This window comes from Lygodium microphyllum, chromosome 13 (assembly GCF_053477565.2).
Source record: "Lygodium microphyllum isolate KBCC chromosome 13, Lygodium_microphyllum_v1.1.10, whole genome shotgun sequence".
In the NCBI taxonomy this organism is placed as follows: Eukaryota; Viridiplantae; Streptophyta; class Polypodiopsida; order Schizaeales; family Lygodiaceae; genus Lygodium; species Lygodium microphyllum.
The window spans coordinates 89,849,595-89,858,913 of NC_141147.1; positions in this window are offsets into that span (position 1 = coordinate 89,849,595).

Here is a 9,319-nt window from a genome sequence, read left to right on the forward strand (position 1 = left end):
CATGGTCACCACTAGAGGTTGACCTCAAAGACAATAACATTGAATAAGGGCCACCATCAGAGGCTGTCCTTGATAATGGGTTGCCATGAACCACTTAGTGGTAACCCTTGAAGAAAGAACACTAAACAAGGGCTATCACCAAGTAATAAAGGCTGCCCCTTGGCAATGGGTTGGTAGAACTACTCGGTGGTGACCCTGAAAGGCCCTCTACAAAACCAAACCCCTAGTGGAAGGTCCATCACTAAGGGAAATATCTCAAGGTGCATGCGGTGGTCGGGGATTTTTTGGAAACAAAATAAGGCATTCTTGGTGATGAATAGGTCAAGATGGAATTGGCATTGTGGTTGCAGAGTTGCTTTTTCGGGGGGTGGACTTGTGGTGCCTATGGGGTTAGAATTACACTCCTTTTGGGAGTGAGCTCAATGGAGGGAATGAGGGCTCAGACGGCTAGCTAGGTGAGAGGTAAAATGGAGGACTAGATGAATGTGAGAGTAAGAAAATTGCAAAATGCATGCAAGGTCTAGTTTAATGGAAGACCTTTTACATTAACCAATTAAGGATGTGAGGATTGAGTATGGAGTATTTTTGCATTAATCAATTTAGGATATGGGGATTGAGTACTGCATGCTTTTTAACTTATCAGTCTATGTTGTGGGGATTGAGCATTGGAGTGCTTTTGCATTAATTGGTTTAGGGCCTTTGGATCGAGTATTGACTACTTTTGCATTAATAGGCAAACTTTTTTAATGATAAAAGTATTTTTAAAATTTCTTAGTTCGTGGGGTTTTGTAATTAAAGTATTTTAAATTATATAATTGGTCATTTGTATTAAAAGGTTTGAAAGATATTGATACTAATGTAAAAGGCCATTATATTCCGTACCATATTATTATTTAGACTTTTTACAAATGGGGGAATCTGGGATGTATATGGGGAATTCGAGGTACATATGGGGGAATTAAGGATGGGGGGATTTGAGATGCATATAGGGAATCTAGGATTTGGGAATTTGGAATGCATATAGGGGAATTAAAGATGGGGGGAATCTAAGATACATAAGGGGGAATCTGGGGGATGGAAATGCTGAGGGGGGTGCATATCAACTACATTGGTACTGGTACTGGGCACTAGCTTATTGGATTGGGGGCTAGCCTAAAGTTGAAGCAAGAGGATTAGGCACATCATTCCATCTGAAGTTATTATTCGCATGATATTTGGCAAGTTTATCTTGTTGAAGACTACATAATATTTGGAGCCTCTCCCTTTTGCTATGCTAGTAAATAGTTTTGGGGTTGGAATTTTTCAAAATCAGCGAAGTTGTAGGTATTCCTTGCAAGCAAAGCGTGGGGTATCCATTGTAAGTGACAAGGCCTAAGATATAGGTATGAAAAAGATATTGTTGTGACCTAAATGTAGGGGGATTAGGGAGTGAGGTTGGAGCCTCTGAGGTATCAATATATAAGGGAGACATGCAATAGACCTTTGTTTAGAATCTTGGAGCTAGCCAACAATCCTTGTCGAAATGAGAGATAGAGGGGAAGGGGCGAAATTTGGAGGGGGGGCGAATTTTTGGGGGGGGAAGGGGAGGGGTGGTGTGGTGTGGTGTGTGTTGGGGGGGGGGGGATTTTTGAGGGGGGGGGCTTGCACGACATGAACAAGAGACCAATTGGGTACAATCTCCCCCCGTGCCTTGTGTGAGCGCTCCACAAAGCATGTATTTCATATATTAATCATCTTCAAGCTCAAATAATAGCCCAAATTATAAAATAGCACGCTTTAGCTTTTGAGTTTGCTTTTGTGCCAAATAGAATTAAAGCTAATGGGCGCCCAAGGAGTGGGATTGCTGAAGTCAAGGGTTGTTTGAAGATGAAGTTTGAGATGAAGGATCTAGGTGAGCTAAGGTACTTCCTTGGCATTGAGGTGATCAGATGTGATGATGGTATATGGCTGTCCCAAAGACAGTATGGCTTGGATATGTTGTCCAAGTATGGTATGACAGCATGCAAACCACTTTCAGTCCTGTTGGAGCAGAATGTAAAGCTGAGTGCTGATGTTGGGGATGAGATAGAAGACCCTACCCCAAAATGGTAAATGATGAGCATAAGAGATCGCTAGGGGGCATAACACAAAGAGACTAAGTCTCACATTGTCTAGAAATTTGGGGGAATTTGGAATGTATGTGGGGAATTTGAGGTGCATATGGGGGGATTTGAGAAGCATATGGAAAATCTAGGATTTGGGAATTTGGAATGCATATGGGGGAATCAAAGATGGGGGGAATTTGAGATACATATGCGGGAATCTCAAATGGGAGTGCTAAGATGGTGCACATCTGCTACACTGGTACTAGCATCTTTGGTAGCATCTTGTTGGATTGGGGGTTGGTGGGCTTGAAGCTAAAGTAAGAGAATTAGGCACATCATTCCATTGAAAGCTATAATTCAAATGATATTTGGCAAGTTTATCTTGTCAAAGTCTACACAATATTTAGAATCTCTCCCTTTTGTTGTGTTAGTTGTTTGATAGATTTGGGGTTGGAATTTTGCATAGTTGGTAAAGTTGTAGGGTTTCCATGCAAGAAAAGGGTAGGGTATGTATTGGAAGTGACAAGCATTGAGATATGGGCATGGAAAAGAGATTGCTGCAACCTAAGTGTAAGGGGGTTAGGGAGTGAGGCTGGAGCCTCTAAGGTATATATATATAGGGGAGACATGCAATAGACCTTTGTTTGAGATATGCATCAAACCTTTGTTTATAATCTTGGAGCCAACCAACAATCCTTTTCAAAATGAGAGATAGATCACCCCCAAATGGTAAATGATGAGCATGAGAGATTGCTAGGGGGCATAGGGTAGAGAGACTAAGTCTCACATTGTCTAGAAATCTAAGACCGATATATGTAATGCCAATGAAAAATGACAGACATGATCTCCAAAAAGACATGTCATTGACATATGAAAATTTTCTAAGCTGGTGTTCATAGGAAAAATAGAAAAAAGTAAGAAAAATATGGATAACACCCCTCCTTAAAGGTGTTGTAGCCTTCAAATATTAGGCCTACATGAGAAGGAAACAACATGATAATTGGACTAAGGCTAATACTCTTTAAGGATGCAACCAAGGGCAACTATCTACTACTGCCATTGATATGTTGATGTAATGGAAGCAAGAGAGAGGATATGGATTGACCACATTGTAGGGAAGCAAAAGTAAAAAAAGTTTGCATGCTGAGAATCCTAAGGAGAGAATCCCCACCCCAAAAAAAAAAAAAACAGAAAAAGAAGAGAATCCTAAAAGCGTGTCCATTTAAGAAAAATTCTAAATAGTACAAAATGGAAACTTGGGGCTAGCAATGTAATTAAAAGGAAATAATCACTCATCAACTCCATGGATACACCACTAAATTTTACAAATATACCTTGCATCACTAGGGATCACTCAAAAAGGGTATAGGTTGAATGTCAAGTGGCCCTCTCCTACTACACTTGTCCTCTCTCAATCTCCTTCCATCACATTGACTTTATTGCTCTCTACTGCATCTACTCTCATTTGGCCCTTGCTTCACCCCTACTCCCCCATTATTGATTGCTCAACATGGAAAATCAAGGAGCCCATTCAACAATGGATGTTGGCTCTTCGTGCAAGGTGCCATTCAACAATGCAACAGGCACAAGCTATATTTAATTTCATGTTATTTCTAACCAAACTAAATAATAACATCTTTATACATTTAGAGGATATTTAAAGGGACATGTAGTGTCCTAGGGGATGTCCTCATTGGTAGTTTAGGATAGGCTTGTTGGTGACCCTTGTGTGGTGTAAACCCACAATGGGTCACCACCAAGTGAGAGGTGCCTCCACTAAGTAGAGAGTCATCATGTCACTTTGTGGTAACCTTAATATAGGTTGAAACTTGAACTAACCATCATGAAGCCAGAGGGGCCCATCCCATTAGTAGTGAGCTCTTTTATAGTTCAAAGGTGACCCTAATGTGGTCCAATTCGATAATGGTTCACTGCCACCAAGCAAGTGAGGGAGGTCCCTTCCATGGGCATAGACCCCTTGTATCACTTGGTGCTAACTCTCATGTATAGTGAACCCTACATGGGTCACCAAGCAGGCAAAAGAGACCCCTCCCATGGGTGGAGGGCCCTTGTATCACTTGGCGATGACCCTTGTGTTTAGTGAACCCCACATGGTTCAATACAAAGTAAGGGAGGCCCCTCCCATGATTGGTGGAAAGCCCTCATGTGTGATAAAGTTTGCATGGGTCACCACCAACAAGTGAAAGAGCACCCCCCCATGGGAGAAAGGCCCTTGTATCACTATGGTGACCCTCATGTGTACGAAACCCACACGGGTCGCCACCAAGTAATGGTGAATCCTTCCATGGGTGGAGGCCCCCCGTATCACTTAGTGGTGATCCTTATGTGCGATGAACCCCACATGGGTCACAAAAAATTTGAGGGAGGCCCTTCCCACGGATGGAGGATCTCCATATTGCATGGTGATAAGTCTCATGTGCGATGAATCTCACATAGGTCACCACCATGCAAGGGATACCCCTTCCATGAGTGGAGGGCGCTTATATCACTTAGTGGTGACCCTCATGTATGGTGAACCCACATGGGTCATCATCAAGCAAGGAATATTCCTCCTATGGATGGAGGGTCCCCATATTGCTTATTGGTGGTGACCCTTGTGTGCAATGAATCCTGCTTGGGTCACCATCATCAAGGAGGCCCCTCCTATGGGTGGAGGACCCATGTACCACTTTGGTGGTGACCCTCATGGGTGGTGTAGACTGTATGGGTCACCAACACCCCTTCTATGAGTGAAGGATCCCCATATTAGTTGGTGTGGTGACCCTTGTGTATGATGAATCCCACATAGATTACCAAGAAAACAAGGGAGGTCTCTCCTATTATAGGGGGGCATATGGTTACTTGATGGTGACCCTCATGTGCAATGAAGCCCACATTGGCTATTACTAAGCAAGGGAGGCCTCTCCCATAGGGAGGACCCATGTACCACTTGGTGGTGACCCTCATGGGTGGTGTAGACTGCATGGGTCACCAACACCCCTTTTACGAGTGAAGGGTCCCCATATTAGTTGGTGTGGTGACCCTTGTGTATGATGAATCCCACATAGATTACCAAGAAAACAAGGGAGGTCTCTCCTATTATAGGGGGCCATATGGTTACTTGATGGTGACCCTCATGTGCAATGAAGCCCACATTGGCTATTACTAAGCAAGGGAGGCCTCTCCCATAGGGAGGACCCCCATATCATTGTTGGAGGAGTTTTAGTACAAAGTGTGAAAATGAACATTTAACTAGATGTACCAATAGTAGAGCTATTGTCTATTTCACCAAGTAATCATGGTCTACTTGAAGATTGACTTATCTTATTGCCTTGGGAAGCACTTGACAAGGCATGCTAGTATGTGGCTTGACTTAAGCCTTGAGTAGTCACTCAAGTGACTCACTATAGAGTTAAGTGGTAGACAAGGAGTCGTGGAGTATGGACAAGATCTTCAATGCAATTTTCAGCCTATTTTGATAGGCGCTAGGGGGATGTACTAGTCATGGAGAAAAAGGGATAAAGGAGGAGAGCTCATGGGTGCCATGTAATTCAAGTGGCAAGTGAGGAGGAAGTTATCAACCATGGGAGAAAGGTAAAATGACTTTGGTTAATGCAAATAAGCTTTTGGGGAGAGAGTGTACTACTATATTCTCAGTTTTGGAACAGGCTTTTCAGGGCTGAATACTCAAATTTGTTCTCTTCTTCTCTTTCGGAGCTATCCATTGCTTCTTATGCTTGCATTTAACAAGATTCATCTTTGCTCATCAAAGGAGAGTGCTATGTGTCATGAGTACCATTTGTGGACTGTTTTAATTATTTGCCTTGGACTTTTAAGGTTGCCCTTGCGCTTTTGGCCTTTTCTCCTATTCTTTCTTCAGTCGGGCTACCTTTTTTCCGCCTTTGCCCTGCTCCTTTTTTATTTCCTTTTGCTTTCTTCGTGTTGGGGTTAACAATCCTATTCTTGATAAAGGATTGAGTTTGTGGTGCCATGTGATTTGGACCAGTTACTTTTGTAGGGCAAAAGGGATACTTCTGTTGGACAGAAGGGATACATAATTTCTCCTGTATAGGTGGGAGACAAAGTTTAACTTGAAGATAAGTTAAGGAACTTGTTTGAACTTGTTTGTCAATAGATTGCTTGCTCTGTTTTTGTGTCTTTGCTATAAGTTATGCAAACGAACCCTGTTCCCTAAAAGGCTTAATTAATGAAGCCGATTTTAAGTGTTGCACATAAATGTGATATGACCTAATTAGAAAACTAAAGCTATCAAGGGAAACGAGTGGCCAGACCCCCGACGGGTTTGTCCTACGGCAGGGTGGTCCCAGAGAATTGGGAGGCTTCTCACAAGATTTTACCGTCATTCGACCTTTAGGTATTGTTAGGTTAGAACCCGATTCATGCAATTTTAGGGGACCAGAATGGGACTATGCCCTACGGGCAGAGAGGTTGACAGCGCATCCCTCTCATTTGCCATTCTCTTTGAACCAAGTGCGGCATGGGTCTGCTTCAGCTTAGGTATCTTTGCGTAAAGTAGGATGTCCAGGATTCGACGCTAGAATGCTGTTAGGAGACCTTGTGCTAGCAGCCCAGATTTTAGGTCGATCCTAGTGGGTTCGGCTATGAACGTTCTGTTGCGAGACGGATTAGGGAAACCCTAGGTGACAAAACTTGGAACATTCCCTAGGAGTGCCGGGAAGTGATGCTTAGATTCCTTTCTCGATAGACCGCTAAAAGTGTGCCTGGATAGCCAATGGGCGGGCACCTTACAGTAATACCTGATAAGATAAGTGCGAGATTATCTCAAGTAACTAAATTCCAACAAGCCTTGCATTGAGCTAGAATCTAGTTCTTCTTAATATTTGGGCTCTTAGGCTAAGTACTTTTGAAGTATCTAGACTTTAAACTAGTACTTTCTATTCATGATTCTTAATGTCATATTCTTTTAGTAATTATGTTATTTGTAACCCTTGACTATGCTTTAACCTAGCACTTGTATGCACAATCTTTTAATGTCATGATTTTAACGACTATACCATTCATAACCCTTGACTAATTCTTTCTTGTAATTGCTCTACCAGCAAATACGCCATATGCAACTAGGTGCAATCAACTTTTCTTAATACATGCACTATACTCGTGCATCATAGTATGGGACCTAACGTATCTCATACGAGAATCAAAATAAGCATCTATCAATTTAGAAATACATTACTTATGACCAAAGCCGCAATTGGATTGACGGTGATACCTTGGTTTGAAGCTTCATTGTTGGTTATGGGATTGCCATCCGCACGTGACATTCTTCGCTTGGGGACCGTCGTCCGTAAGTAGACTCAAGAGATTAAGAAGGCGGAATAAATTTGAGATGGGAAAGTGTAAGAGAAGATGGGTAAGTCGAGGATCGAAATAGAGGGAATTGAGCTAACTCTCTTCCTTACAACCTCTCAAGGTGACTCTCTCTCTCTCTCTCTCTCTCTCTCTCTCTCTCTCTCTCTCTCTCTCTCTCTCTCTCTCTCTCTTTCTCTCAAGCTCTCTCTCACAATCTCTTGGAGGGGTATCCTTCTCTCTACCTCTCTCTCACAGCCTCTCGGGGTCTCCTTATGCTTTCTTGTGCCTCCCCATGCCTCATATTTATAGTGAATTAGAGAAGAGGGCTTGTGGGTGAGAAGAGGAGCTCTTTGTGGAGGGGGATCTTGGAAAAATCAGTGATCTGATGCTCATATCATAAATCTGATGGTTCCATTGGCTCCATAAAGGGGGGTAAAACCCTAAGATGCTTGGTTAGAAAACTCTTAGTTCACTCCTTCTTTTCTTTGTTTGAAGTGTTTTTTTCTGTCTATAGACACGCATGCAATTTTGCATGTCCTCTCTTTATTTTTTTTCTTTTTATAAAATCTCCAAACTAACTAAAACATCACTTGCCTTTTCTTTCAAATAACATCTAGTTCTAGAAATCTCCATATCTTTTTAAGATAATATCTAAAATATCTAAAATATACTAGTTTTTCCCAAAATCTAATATTTTCAGACCATCCAAACTATACACATTAATATTAGTGATTAATATAGCTCATAAGTCTCGTTCACGTTGTAACTTACGTGAAGGGTGGCTACAGTCCTTGTTAATCCAATAAAAATATCGGATTTACGACTCTCCATTTTTCTAAATAAAATATTTTTAATAAAATAATTTTTTTAAATTATTAATGTTAGTTAGTTTTTACCTTAGTTAGTCTTTAGTTAGTAATCTTACTAACTTATTATTTGACTAACTAACTTTCAAACTAACCAACTAACTTTTATTGCGTGGAAATATTACAGTGCCTTTGATCCTATGGGGGTGTAGTGAGCTTACCTTGATGCCCAAATGAGTAGCTTCCTCCCTCAAGCAAGCCGGTAGCTCCACGATTTGAGATGCGAGCTCAAGCAACCTCAAGCCTCCTCTTGCGAGCTCCATGCTCCATAGTCATGCATGAGAGAAGAGAAGAGAAGAGAAGAGGAAGAGAGAAGATGATGGAGAGCTTCTTCACCATGGTCCCTCACCCTCTTACCCTCCCTCTCTCAAGCACACACAAGCAAGCAAGAAGGAGAAAAGAAGAGACCACTTTAGCCACACACCAAAGAATGAGCTTCTCATTCTCTTTTTTTATTTATGTACAAGCCTTAAATCCCTTGGGTACCCATCCCCTTTTTTACATGACCGGGCATCTTGCCAATGTCCTCCTTCCCTATTCCCTTCTAGATGCCTTATCCCTTCACCTATGCCCATTTAAACTTTATAATTTTCATAGGAGGGATCCTAGTACTCTTTTATAAAAGTTTAGTAGTGCCCTTGCATTTTCAGATGCGCCTTTGTCTTCAACTTGGCCTTTGAGGATGCATTTTTTCTTATTATTTTGTATTTTTTAATTTTCTTTTTCCCACCTTGCATTAGGGTTAACATTACCCCCTCCTAGATGGGTGCCAGTCCCGTGGCACTTGTGGTTCTGTGATGATGAGGATTTGACGATTTGAAGGGTGGTCGTGTAAGTCAATGATGATGGGGCCTCATGGGGGATTGGCCCTGGGGAGAAACCGATCACATAATTAAGGCTAAGAGTGGATTGAGTGGATGATGGGGCCTCTTAAGTTGTATTTACCTATAAAGAAAAGAAGGTGCACTACTTGGGGTGTGTCTACTTTACCGTGTGCTGCATTGTGCTCGTGCTAGTGCAACTGGGAGCTGGGTCAGC